This window comes from Ictalurus furcatus, chromosome 27 (genome assembly GCF_023375685.1).
Source record: "Ictalurus furcatus strain D&B chromosome 27, Billie_1.0, whole genome shotgun sequence".
In the NCBI taxonomy this organism is placed as follows: domain Eukaryota; kingdom Metazoa; phylum Chordata; class Actinopteri; order Siluriformes; family Ictaluridae; genus Ictalurus; species Ictalurus furcatus.
In genome coordinates this window covers 12,895,420-12,909,130 of record NC_071281.1, presented here as the reverse complement: position 1 = coordinate 12,909,130, position 13,711 = coordinate 12,895,420, and the positions used below count along the sequence as shown (strand labels likewise).

The window sequence follows — 13,711 nt, the reverse complement described above, 5'->3', positions numbered from 1 at the left end:
CAGAAACATGTAGTTCATGCTCAACTGGTTGTTTCCTGTAAAGTTTTATCAGATTATAATGTGTAACCTATACATCAGCAGTCTAACGATTACAGGCATTCAGCAAGGGGAAAATGAGCAGTCTGCCTGGGCGTCATGTTGTACTGATCGACAGCTTCCCTCGCCTACAATAATACTGCTGTGCGACGTGCCGTGAGCTCGCTCTCTGACAAATAAATCTCTATGGGAGTTAGATTAAAGGGAATGCATCACAAGCCAGAGGGTTTTCGATATTCATGTTCCCATGCTGCTTTGAGCTGCAAATCAGGGGGAGCTGATGCATCATTAACAGCACAAACATGCCTCTCATTCTGAACAGCTGGATTGAGGTCTGCAGTTGAGATTTTTGTTAACAATGAGTCTTTATTGGTTACATATACAGTGAAATTCTTTTCTTCGCATTCTTTTCATTCCCCAGCATGTCAGGAAGCAGTGAGATGGAGCAGAGAGGGCCTTGAGCCTTGCTCAAGGGCCCAACAGTGGCAGTGCTGGGGCTTGAACCCCTGACCTTCTGATCAATAACTCAGAGCCTTAACCACTAAGCCCCATAATTCCCCATAAAAGTTTATAGGGATTCTTATAAGAGATAAGGTAAAATAAAGCAGGCTATGTTGTTTGATCTTGGTTCTCACTAATGGAAGTAGAAAAAAGTAAAGTAATATCTCCTCAGTAACTCAGTGAACAATAAATATCAACATTCTTTCATGTTCTTTTACACAGCGGTGAAAGAACAGATCCAGGATTTGTTATTTGGACTGGAAATATAACCTCATCTTATGGGAGTTCAAATGAAAGAGGGTGACATGGTTGGATATTATGTGATTTAATATTAGGCACATTCACTAACTCCTAAATTTGCAAGTGGGAAACACTGGTAAACATTTATTATTAATAAATTAATGTATAAAACCATTACAGAAAAAAGCACCTTTCGTTTTTTTGTTACTACAGGGAAATATGAATTTTTTTGTAGAACCCTTTAATACAGTTTCCCTAGCAGGGTATTTTGAGCATATATTATAAGTTTAAATACCATATATTATACAGTTATCACTGTTGAGCAATGATTAATGAACTGACCTATGAAAATGAAATCATGAAAATAAAATAAAAGTCCCAAGAACTATGAATAGACCAGGCAAAAAGAGTATGTTTTTAATAAAGATAAAAAAACACCTGTTATATATTAACCTTTAAAAAGGTTAATTACAGAAACCTTAAGTTGTTTAGGGGAACCCATCCATCCATCCATCCATCCATCCATTTTCCATACCGCTTATCCTAGCGTCGCAGGAGCCTGGAGACTATCCCAGGGTACAACTCGGGGCATAAGGCAGGGGACATCCTGGACGGGGTGCCAACCCATCGCAGGGCACAATCCCACACACACTCACTCACATACACACACTACGGACAATTTAGAGAAGCCAATCAGCATACAATGCATATCTTTGGACTGGGAGAGGAAATCGGAGTACCTGGAGAAAACCCCCAAAACATGGGGAGAACATGCAAACTCTGCACACACAGGACAGAGGCGGGAATCGAACCTCCAACCCTGGAGGTGAGAGGCAATTATGCTAACTACTAAGCCATTAGGGGAACCCAAGAATCTCTTCAAGATTGCAAAGCTTCCAATTCTATTGCTCTCTGAATCACTATCAAACGAACAGATAACTATGAAGTCGTCACAGTTTATTTTTTTGTATGAAAGTATGAGAAGAGGTGCTGCTCAGTTTGGGGTGTTTATTGGGTGAAGGACTGCAACATGAATATTTAATTTCTCTTTAAAAATTGGGCCACCACCTTGCAATGAAAGCAGAATACTGTACCATTAGCATATTTTAGCTGACAAAGGTCTGGAAAAAGCCACAGAATGTTCCTGCAGACAGCTAATGGAGAATTGTAATGCTGTGTTTACCAGAAATTATGAAATTGAGGAGGTCGGAAATGCAGTAATGCAGGGTGTTAATAGATTGTAATGGCATGTTGGCTGATGATTTAGGTGTAGAGAGCATGGTGAGGGATAATGTGGTGCAGAAAACGAGTCAAAATTTGATAAAGAAGATCGATAGAGCTGGATAAAATCCTTTCATTACAGTTACAATTTTCAGTATGGGCAGGATTAAACTGTTACTGGGAACTTGTCTGGTAAACCACATCTGTAAGACCTTCATACTACTGGGAAAAGGGTTTTTTTTTTAAGCACCGAAGTTCAGGCTTTCTTTGAGTGATGATATTGTCTAAATATGGAAACTGCATGCTCACTGATTTTTCTTTCTGAGCCCTTGTTAGCATGATTTAAAGCCATGTCCCTTGTTGGACACAAAAGGCAAAAATAGCCTGCTGTGATTGAAATACATTTACGACACACTTGTCACGTTTTGCATGATCAGCATGCCGCTCTTAAATCAGATTTGCGCAAATGATATTTAGAGTTCTCATTATCAGTGAATCAGACATGAGACCAACGGCTGGTGTGTTGTTCCATGCATCAAAATGTGAGTCATATGACTGTATGAATTATTATCTTAAAACTAAACTCCGTAGCCATGTCTATAGTATTCCATGCACAGGGAAAATTTAGAGACTGCTCATAAAGTGCTCATCTAGCAGCTGTTTGTGCTGCTGTCCCACAGGCACCTGATATATTCATGTCCTTGGCAGATGAGATGCTGCTTTTTTCCCCTCATGTAAGTCTTGGGAATATGTTGCCATGGCAACAGGTTCAGAGCGCAAATGAAACTGATTAATGCTGCTCTTTCTCATGAGGTGCCAGAGAACGTGACAAACTTCGCCGGAGCTTTCTGTATCATGTGACAATGTGACAAGTGAGTCATTTTTACTTCCACTGCATCTCACATCTCATTGAAAACCACCAATTAACCAGAAGTCCAATCATCAAGTTAAAATGCCATCCAGCTGTCATCAAACCCTTTGTTGTTAACAGTCTATCTGCATTTCAGGGAAATTAATGCATATTAATTATGCCTTGCTGCACTTGATGGCCTAAAATGGGTTAAATCTATTGATAGATTGTTAAGGTATAATGTAGAAACAGGACAGAAGTGTCAGTCTTCAATTGTAGCCTGTCATGGATTCAGCGAAAGCCATTTGTGAAAGAACATTGTGTTCATCTGTTTCTCATAGAAAATGCATCATCATTTGTCGTTGACATGATCACATGTCGTCAATCACAGGAGCGTTTAGATGAGTCATTGTTGATGCTTCAGTATTAATGCTTCTGTACTGATTTTATTTTACCTTTGTAGTAAAAGCTCCGCTTGATTTATATCATTATGGGCCATTTTAACTAAACAATATAGTGTCCAGTTCAATGATCCAATAATTCTTTCTACTGATTTAGTACTAACATCATTTGAAAATGCACACCAGTGGATTTCAGAGACTACCCTAATCAATTTTCAATCAATGCCATTCCTGTTTCTGTCAAATCTGATTTTCACATATTGTCCCCCAATCCCATATTGGCCCTTGAACTATTACACACACCAGTAAGTTTTTCTCTGCGCCAGTATTGTAAAACAGTTTGTTATTCATGTGCTGGCCATGTGCTGGCCAATATATGTGTGAGTAAATTGGCGCATTTCCAAAACTCAATACCTCCCAGCTCCCATAAGTCACTCCTACTGCTTTGAGCTTTTCATGACTGGGAAGATTCACAAAAGTGACATACACATGCCTGCTTTTCAAAACTTTTATTTTTTTGGGTCATGTTCTGATGCAATCTCCTTACGAAATGCGGTAAGTCTGTTAGAATGGCAGCGTAGAGTCTTGTAGAAGAGGTTTCTCTCCTCTCACACTTTCATCAATAATTGACTTCATTAACTTTGTTCATATTTCAGTAACAAATATGGAACATACATCCTAATCGCATACACTAATATAAAAGTAGCTGTCATAGTTTGGGTCACTGCAAATTAATACAAAGTTCTTCAGAGTGATCATCTTTATTCTATGAGGAAACATTTCTGTCTTGATGCTAGTGGTCTCTTCCAGGATGACTCCGTCCCTATCCACAGAGCACAAGGGCTCACTCACTGAATGCTTTGATGAGGATGAAAATGATGTAAATCTTATGGCCTTTGGGGGGAGCACATTGGCTTAGTGATTAGCACGTTTGCCTCACACCTCCAGGGTTGGGAGCTTGATTCCCACCTCCCAAGTTCCTCCCCAGACTAAAGACATGTATTGTAGGCTGATTGGCATTTCCAAATTTCTGTTGTGTGTGAGTGTGCATGCGATTGTGCCTTGTGATGGGCTGGCACCCCATCCAGGATAGGCTCCAGGCTCCACATGATTCTGTGTAGGATAAGCGGTGCAGAAAATGGATGGACGGATATAGCCATTGGCCTTCACAGTCATGAGATATTAACCTAGGGGAGTGTTTTTTAACCGAAAGTGTTTCCCATCAACATCATCAAAACACCAGCTGAGGAATACTTTGTGGGAATGGTGCATATCCCTCCAATACAGTTCCAAAGACTTGTAGAGTCGATGCCAAGAAACACTGACTTGTGGTGGCCTTATCAAGACACTTCATGTTGTTTTTACCTTTAATTTATCAAGGTCCGGTTACCAAAAAAACAACAACCTTATAGCTAAAAATAAAACAGTTCATAGTGGTTATGCTTTGTTTTACACAAAATATGGCAAAATATTCAAACAATTACTCTTTTAATTCCCTACAACTTTAGAAGCACTTTGCTTGCACAGTTTATGAAGGATTTGTCCTATATATTTTATGTACATTTCTTATGATTATTATGTTATTTTTTTTAATATAATACTTCAATATGGCTGTTCACTATAATGAAGTTTCAGCCTGTAAAATATGACCAATCAGGAATGACATCCAACCATGGATTTGGACACAACATACAGAAGTAATGGTTAATCTTCTCTCATTTTTCAAATTTAATGTCTTTATCTTTCATTGCTGCCAGTGTTTGTTTTTATGTTGCTGTAGACAGAACTGTCAACTGCTCCCCCTGGTAGAATCTGTTTTTGTGCCTTTGGAGGGTGAAAATTTACGCATTATCACCCATGTCCTCACTGGATCTTCATTTTCTTGAGCTTGGACTATTTTACTCGTTGTTTCCCTGTGGGGATTAGAGAGTGTGCACTCAATCACGCACTGAACAGCAGAGTTGCTCTCAAAGCAACCAACGAGCACATCGAGTAAACAGACCAATTAACAAGTGGAGCTTTCTTAAGACCCGATGAGATAGCCAAACTTTTCTAATAAAATATAGAATCATTGTTAAAAATGACATATATAATGTCTCCAGCCTTAGTAACATACACAACACAAAAACATCCACTCAGTGTAACTTGAGATCATGTTGCGTCCTCATATCTGTTCCAAGAGGTGATAAAAATACAGATTTAGACAGTGAGTATAAGTATAAAAATGTAAGGATGGACATGATGATGATAGACAGAGAGTAGATTTAAACCAAAGGCTTAAGAGATAAATACACTGCACTGAGAGAGATAAGACATGAAACTAAAATGTGAATGGTAGCCAAAACTGAAGGATGCTCCTACGGCCCAGGCTCATCAGATTGCTCTTTGTTGCCATGGTGACTACGGTGGAGGTTGAGAAGCTCTGTAGAGGAGGAGACCCTTCACTGCAGAAATTACAAATAAACCAAACTGTACAAAGAGCTGATCACGAATACATTTACAAGGTATAAAAACAATAAAGAACGTGCATGATTTACAGTCAAGTCTGATGCAGGATTTGATAGAAGATAGAAGTGATAGAAGAATCTACATAGAAGATCCGCAAATATGTAGAAAATACTATAAACCCCTTAAACTCCCATTCCTCATTACTAAATACTTTACTAAATACCTTACCTATTAGTTTCACTGTAGGTAATGAGTAAATCATAATAGTAAATGATAAACTGTAATAATAAGTAATTAATAACAATAGTAAGCAACAATTTAGGAAGAAATCTAAATCTAATATTTAATATTGAATTATATATTTTTTGGCATTACTGAAATATACTTAATTCTGGGTTAAAGCAAAAAAAAAAAAAGTCTTTAAAAAAAAAAATAACCATAAGAGTGACAGATTAAACTGGTGGAGAAAAGCATTTTGTGCCATGATTTATATTTATTTTATTGAGCATTTTTTCCATCCATTTATCTTGCGACCATCTGCTTGGTATCCTTGTTTCCATTTTATTTCTGTGTTTCTCTTTCGTGCCATCATTCTTTTTTCTTCTATGCCGGTTTCACTCGGTGCATGATTATTAAGCTGTCTGCAGTGTCTAGATTTCTGCTGCTAGCAGGCTCAATTTAGTTCAGAGCAAGCGATCACATGTAGACAGTGTTCGTGACTGAAAAAGAAGGTGCAGCTAGAAATAATTGATGGCTACCGTTAATTGTTTGTCCTTAATGCCTCATGACTAAGCTAGTCATGTTCTGTAGTTAACGAAATGCATGTGGCTGCATAAAATGTAGTTTGCACAGAATATCAGGGATTTTTCATGAATACTGAACAGAGATCCTCCCTGGAGGAAGCTTGGAGTGATTAGCATTAATTAGAGTGCAGTGGCAGAACAAAGCCCAGGCCCTGTTAATTACTGCAGGAAGATAGGGAGGAGTTGCATTACTCCAACATGTGATTTCACTCACATTAACTGTTTGCAAAATGCACACATGCAAACCTTATGGTTTCCAGATTATCTCTGGTATATATGATATATTGGCACACAGACAAAGTAAAATCGTACGTAGATCATTTAGATCCATTATTTTATGAAGTTCATTTGTAGATGACAAAAGTTTTGATTGCACATGTCCTCATAATCACACAAACACATTAATTTATTGAAAACAAAGACCTGCTCTGTTCTATAGCTCACTCATCAACTACGTATATTATGCATGCCTACATAAACCTACACACCATACTTCACTACGTTTTCCCTCTTCTCCTTACCCTTTATTCGAAGCACAGTTTCTAAAATGCAAAGCCGAGCGGACAGATTCCCATCCGTTTTCCAGAGCAACCCACGTTTCTCCCTAATCATGTCACCTCGCTCCCTCATCTCCCCCAGTTCTGTCTCGGAGCATTAAGTGGAGCAGGACATCCTTTTAAAAAGCACCAGAGCAGTGCCTCTAGAGAAAAAGCAACTGTTAATAGCCTTGGCAAAACTCAAGTAAGAGCCACGATGTCAGATGCCCAAACTGGGGCACCCATAGAGGCTAAGATTTCCGGTTCCTGGCTTTGTTTAAAGGTTATCACCTGGGGAGAAGCTTGACTGGCTTTAGGATGGGATAGAAATCTCCATGGACCAGCAACTAGTGAAGTTTTAAGCTGCTTTGTAGTGTTATTTCTGGTTCAATATGCAAACACCACCACATACCATTTCACATACTGATTAAAAGCCATGGAAAACGTCTTTAGCATCACAACTCTGTGATGCTAAAAGTGAGTTAAGTTTGCTCAGACATTTAAGCAACTCCAAAACTGAATTTTGACTGGAAGTTATATTCTAAGAGTTCCCAGAATAGTAGAATAGACATGGTTCTTAAAATTAAGTACATTTTGAATGCTGGAAGCAAGCAGAGAGGAATGGAAAAGAGGCTGTGCATGCAAATTCATTACTCCCAATATGCATCGTCCCATGAAAACAAGAAAAAAAAAAGACTGGATTTATCTTTCAGATAAACTTTAGTGCATGATGAGTATGCAACATGCCTCATTCAGACGCTTGACTGGATTTGTTGCTATGTGTATGTAGTCATGGTAACTCGTTTCTGGTCTTCTGGCCAGGAGAAAACAAATGAGGTAACATGATGCCAGACTCAATCAGTCACGCAGGTATTAGTAAGTAATTAAATGCAAATATGCTACGTCATGCACAAATATTTGTCTGGATCAATGCATGAAGCAAAGCCAAAAAGGATGGATCACTGCGGCATAATACATGGATTATGTAAATAGTCACAGCAATATTAAATAGTTGTTTTTTTATTACCTGTTCTGTTTATATGCCACTACTGCTGCATGTATGCAGAAAGAAACTGATAAGATCTTTTCCCCTGGATGTGATAAAGAGTTTTGTAGTTTTCTTGGTGTGCAAATATTTGTGTAGGTGCTGTGTATATTCTAAATATCTTGGCAGGATAAGTAAGCCTATAAGTACAGTACAATGTAAAAGTAGTAAGAACTACTGAGCTTAATTTGAAGGAGGTATCAAGGATTCTAGTTATTATCAGCAGTAAAGAAACCTAGCAATCCTTCAAGGTAATTCTACATGTGGTCCAGCATTTTCACTTTGAAATACTGAAATATGTCTTTAACTATGATATGAGGAAACTGAGGTCTAGAAATGTTTTATTTATTTATTTATTTATTTATTTACCTCCTACATAGCAACTCCAGTTCAAATGCAGTGGAAACAGTGCTGTCCCAATTATGTGCTGGCAAGATGTAGTCTATGATGTGGAAAAACGTGTGTTCCAAGACTGCCCAATTAACAGCGCTGATTCTCAACTGACTTCAGAGCAGCTGAGTACGACACTTTTGTTTAAAGACTCGTTATATTTGGCTCTCATGGGACGCTAGACCTACCAGATTTTAACTTCTTGGTAAGAGGTATGCAAGACATATATGTGTTAACATCTGATATAAATGTGAGTGTTTCTGAGGGCAGTTGGGGGTTTGTAAAATGCAAACCTTATTTATTTAGTCTTTGAATTTATACTCCTTGTAACATTCTGGACAAATCAGCTTGCTAGTGGCAGTAATGTTAACTAAATTGGGTTAGGTTACAAGCTCCTTAGGCTGTACCCCTTAATGTTAATTTAATGTTGTTTAAGTTCATTGTAAATTTTTGCATTAATTGCATTGTATCATCATTCAGAAATGAACAGAAATTAACATTTACTATGACTCATTTCTGCAACCCCACAATTTTTTTTTATCCTGGTTATGGCCCTGCTTTCATACTATCCCTGTCAAGCCAATAAAGCTGTTTTTATAAGTAAAATAAACTGACATGGTGGCTGGGTTTGTGTCTCCATTGCCTTGTGTGTTGTAGAGATCTTTGGAAGAGAATCTCCTGTGGTGTCACCATTTGGGACAATTGAATTCTCTAGCATCCTGTTCTCACGCAAGTTGTGATTTGACATGTGGCTGTTTGGATCCCTTGACGATGGTGTGTAAGAGGTCTGTTGTGAATAGTATGGAAACATCCACTAGGAACAATGTGTGTAGGGAAACATTCATCTAGGAACAGTGTATATAAGAACATGTTTGTATAAGTTTGGCATTTGGCCAGCCCCCATGATGAAACGTGTTGAAATTAAGGGTTAGGGTTAGGATTAGGCATAGACTTAGAATTATTTAACTTCCAAATATAGCACTAGAACACTGTAAGATGACGCAGATGCTACAATATTGGTGTGGGTGGAGGAGGTGAGGGTGGCAGAAAGGTCCCTGCTGGTCCACAGTGGGCATGGAAGTGTTGCACATGGACAAAGCAACTGGTCTACGCAGGTCTATGCCAGACCTCTGGGGCTTTGGGCGTGAAAGCCAAGATCATGTGATAGTGGTGTCCCACATTGCCTTGGGCCTGCCACAGGTCTCATTTATGATGGTTACAGAAGTGCCTTTGTCTGATCAGATTTTAAAATGATTAAAAAATATATATTTTATATATTTAAAATAGTTCTAGTCTATCAAAGGTGGCTTACATATCCAGCCTATTTTGATATAAATTGAAATTGTAGCTCACACTACATTTTCTACATTTACTCTACTCAAGGCAAAACACGACATGAAGAAAAACCAGTGTTGGTCATGTCAATCATTTTTCTGATTTTTGTTTAAATTGCATCTATGACATATATCACTGTTTTGTCCACTCATGACTTAGCAAGAGTTAAGCTCCACACACTAAATCTATATGATATACTGTATATGAGCCATTATGATATACATTGTTATATACAGGAATGTCAATTTCCTTTATATAATCTTTATAAACCCTACTGACTGCATGGGAAATACATTAGACCATGTTGTATTTTTAAAAACTCAAAATCACGTTTTTCCTATATTCAGAACAAAAAAAAACTCTGTTTCTAGATAACCTGAAAATTTGTAAAATTTAATTTCTATTCCTTATTATAAGGATACATATTTCACACACAGTTCCCAAATTGTTGTTTATTGTTGGATTTACTTTAGATTTCATACTGAAAATGGCATTAAATAATGTTTTATACTAGTACATGGTACTGTGTTGATTAAACAATAAAGAAATGAAAAAAGTGTTTCTGTCCAGAGCATCTTCACAGTGGAATAATCATTTTAATTCTAATATCAAAAGTCTAGACTTTTTGGTTTTATTAAGTGCGCAATTTCATGCATAATTAATTAGACAAAGCCTAATTTGCAAAAATATATGCAAGTTTAAAAAAGTTCCAATACAAAAAAGAATATCAGCAATTAACTGGCAAAGATTGGTTATGCTAGCTCTTGTTTTAACAAATGACCCAATAAACCTGTAGTGTCAAAGTAGTAAATAAATTTTAAAATGTAAGAAAATATTTGTAGTAGAAAATATTTAAAGTATTTGTTAAAGATACTTTAACAGGGTGGGGTAAATTGTGTGTGTGTGTATATATATAATTTTTTGTGAGTAATTATGTCAAAAATAAGACAAAAATATACTTTTACTTTATTATGTTTTTCTATTTTCTACAATTAGTTTATTGCTTGTTTAATTTGCTAGAAATTCTTTACTTTCCTTCGGTCTCCATTGATCATCACATTTTCTCATCTCCCTGTGAATATGAGTTTTCCAGTATTGTAGGTGTGCTAATATTGGATTTGTGTAGGTGCTGTGTACATTCCAAATATACAGGAAGAATAAGTAAGCCCATAGGTACAGTATGATGTAGAAGAGGTGAGAAAGACCTTTAACCCTGAAGTTCACACAGACAGCACTACTGTGTATCTTAAATGTGAAGCAGACATTAATTAGGTCACACTGTTTCACCAATCAAACATTGACAACTACAGTATGTGTAGAGGAAAACAATGACTCAGTGGAGACGAGGCGTATTGAAGCATACTGAAGAATTATTTTCTCTCTGGACTGTCAAAAGTAGTGGCTATGTAATGCACTGCCTAGTTTGCACCCTGAAATCTATGGACATTTCAGCATGTTGTTGGACAAGATAGCTATGGACAAGAATGTTGTTGTAGTTGCATCAGTGTTAATGTTAATATCTGGCATTAGCCAAGTCATGTAGCTAGTATGCTATGCATAATGTTGATGATAATGTTAATAAGGTAAGGTAAAGGTAAAATAAGACTTATTGGTCTAATTTTACATGTAGCATTATCTATGTTGGTGCAGTGGGTAGTGATGCCACCTCACAGGTTTGATCCTGAACTCAAGTTATTATTACTGTGTGTGGAGTTTTGCATGTTCTCATGTTCTCTATGTCTGCAAGGGTTTCTGCTGGGTTCTCCAGTTTCCTCCCATGCCCCATGAACATGCCAGTGGATTGGCTACTCTAAACTTGCCTATAGGTGTGAATGTGTGTGTGTGTGTGTGTGTGTGTGTGTATGATGCCCTGTGATGGACTGGCATCCCACCAAGGGTGTATTCCCACCTCACACCCAATATTCTCGTGATAGGCTCTGGATCCGCAATGACCTGACCAGAATAAAGCACTCTCTGAATGTGAATGAATTAATGAATTAAATATCCGTGATGATGTGGCCATGATGTGGCCAGTTAATTCCTTTATTTAATCTCTATGAAAAAGTATCCCTCAAGGCTTCTTTTAATAGTTAATTGTTCTAGCTTTTCTAAGTGGTTTTAGCTTTCAAAAAACCCATCAGGGTGTACGAAGGAACTTTTTTTTTTTTTATGTACTTATTCATTTATTTGAGGAGGCCAAAACCCTGTTATCAAGGGCAATGTTCAAGCAACAAGCTTGGAAATGTCCAGCACTTAATCAGTTCATGAACAACTACTAATTCAGTGATAATTGAGTGGTGGAAAAATCACAGTGTTGAGCTTGTAGCTGGGTAGTGTGGACAACTCATGCCGTGACTATAACCGCATGATTTTCACATCTCCCTCACTGGCAGCCCTAAAGATCCTTCATGGATGCCAGGATGTCATGTTTGCTCACAAGTGGATTTCATCTTACAGGCAGTACTGTCCACACACACATAGAGAGCGTGAAGTTGACCTTTATACAGCTTTATGAATGTACTGTATGAAGCAGTGATATAGAGAGGAGAAGTGTGGAGAAGCTGGACTGCATGTCAAAAAGTGTATGACGGCTCCAGACTCAACAAATATCGATAATAAATATCACATGTTTCTCCTAAACAAAGGCATCAAAGTCATCAAAGCAAAGCAAATATTCCTGAATTACAATATGTTTATGGGGTGCGTTTAGACTGTCTGTGGTAACATGTTCACACCACAGTAACCACAGTGCTGCAGTTTCCTCTGTACCTCTCTGTATATACAGCATTTATCACTGTCACAAGCTTATTCAACTTTTTGAGACTGCTCTCCATCCTCTACCCATTAAATTTCTGTCAGTAGAAGGGATGTCTACTTGGACAAGAGGAAAATACCAATGATGTATAATGCACAGATGCATTATGGACCTCCTTTTGGTGTACATAACAGACCAGATAGTGTAATCCAAGGGTAAAGTGGAATACACTTAGGAACTATTGCATACTAATACAATTTGGATGTGTGGATTCCGTACGCTTTAACTAAAAGACTGAAAAAGTTTCTAGATGTAAGAAAGTCATTAAAATCTTTTTTTTTGTGGTGACTTTGCCAATTTCCATCCACTAGCTAGCTCTCCCTATCACATGACATGACAGCTAGTACATGGTTACATGTTCCATCACAGGAAAATTGAAAACATTTGATTACCAGTGACACAGCTATCCTGTCAAGCTTGCTTCTGCTTATGTAGCCACTTTGGAGTGATAAAATATGTAACACAGTATAACAATTCAGTCTTCAAGGCAGACACACATATTGCTTCATTCAATATCTCAGTATCCAGCACCTTCCCCAGTGATCTAGCTTATTAACATTACAGTTACTGCAGATAAAAATAGAGTGATGAATCTTCAAAATGGATTGTACTTTCACATGTACAGTATATTAAATGCATACTGTGTTTGTCTACCGCATATGGTTAATGATTTTGCAAGAAAAAGCACAAAGAAGGTGGCAGGTTGGATTTTTTTGGATGAAACAAGGAAAACCAAATGGAAAGATCCTACTGGTTTTTCAAATTATGATATCCAAGTACTTTCTATCTTTACTTTACTTTATTTAGTACTTATATCCAAGTAAATTATACACTTTAAAGTAGGGTGCACGGTGGCTTAGTGGTTAGCACGTTTGCCTCACACCTCCAGGGTCGGGGGTTCGGTTCCCACTGTGGCCACGTGCTGCGGGGTTTCCTCCCCAGTCCAAAGACATGCATGGTAGGCTGATTGGTGTGTCCAATGGGTGTGTGAATGAGTATATGATTGTGCCCTGTGATGGATTGGCACCCACTCCACCCTGGCCTTGTGCCTGATGCTCCCTGGGTTAGGATCCAGGTTCCCCGTGACCCT

The 13,711-nt window shown here is 37.9% G+C and overlaps 1 protein-coding gene across 2 annotated transcripts in view; it reads left to right on the top strand.

Annotated features, from left to right (window-relative positions):
* kcnc1a (potassium voltage-gated channel, Shaw-related subfamily, member 1a) overlaps positions 1–13,711 on the top strand; it is a 40,943-nt gene that overhangs the window by 2,736 nt on the left and 24,496 nt on the right. The gene's annotated exons all lie outside the window — the stretch shown is intronic.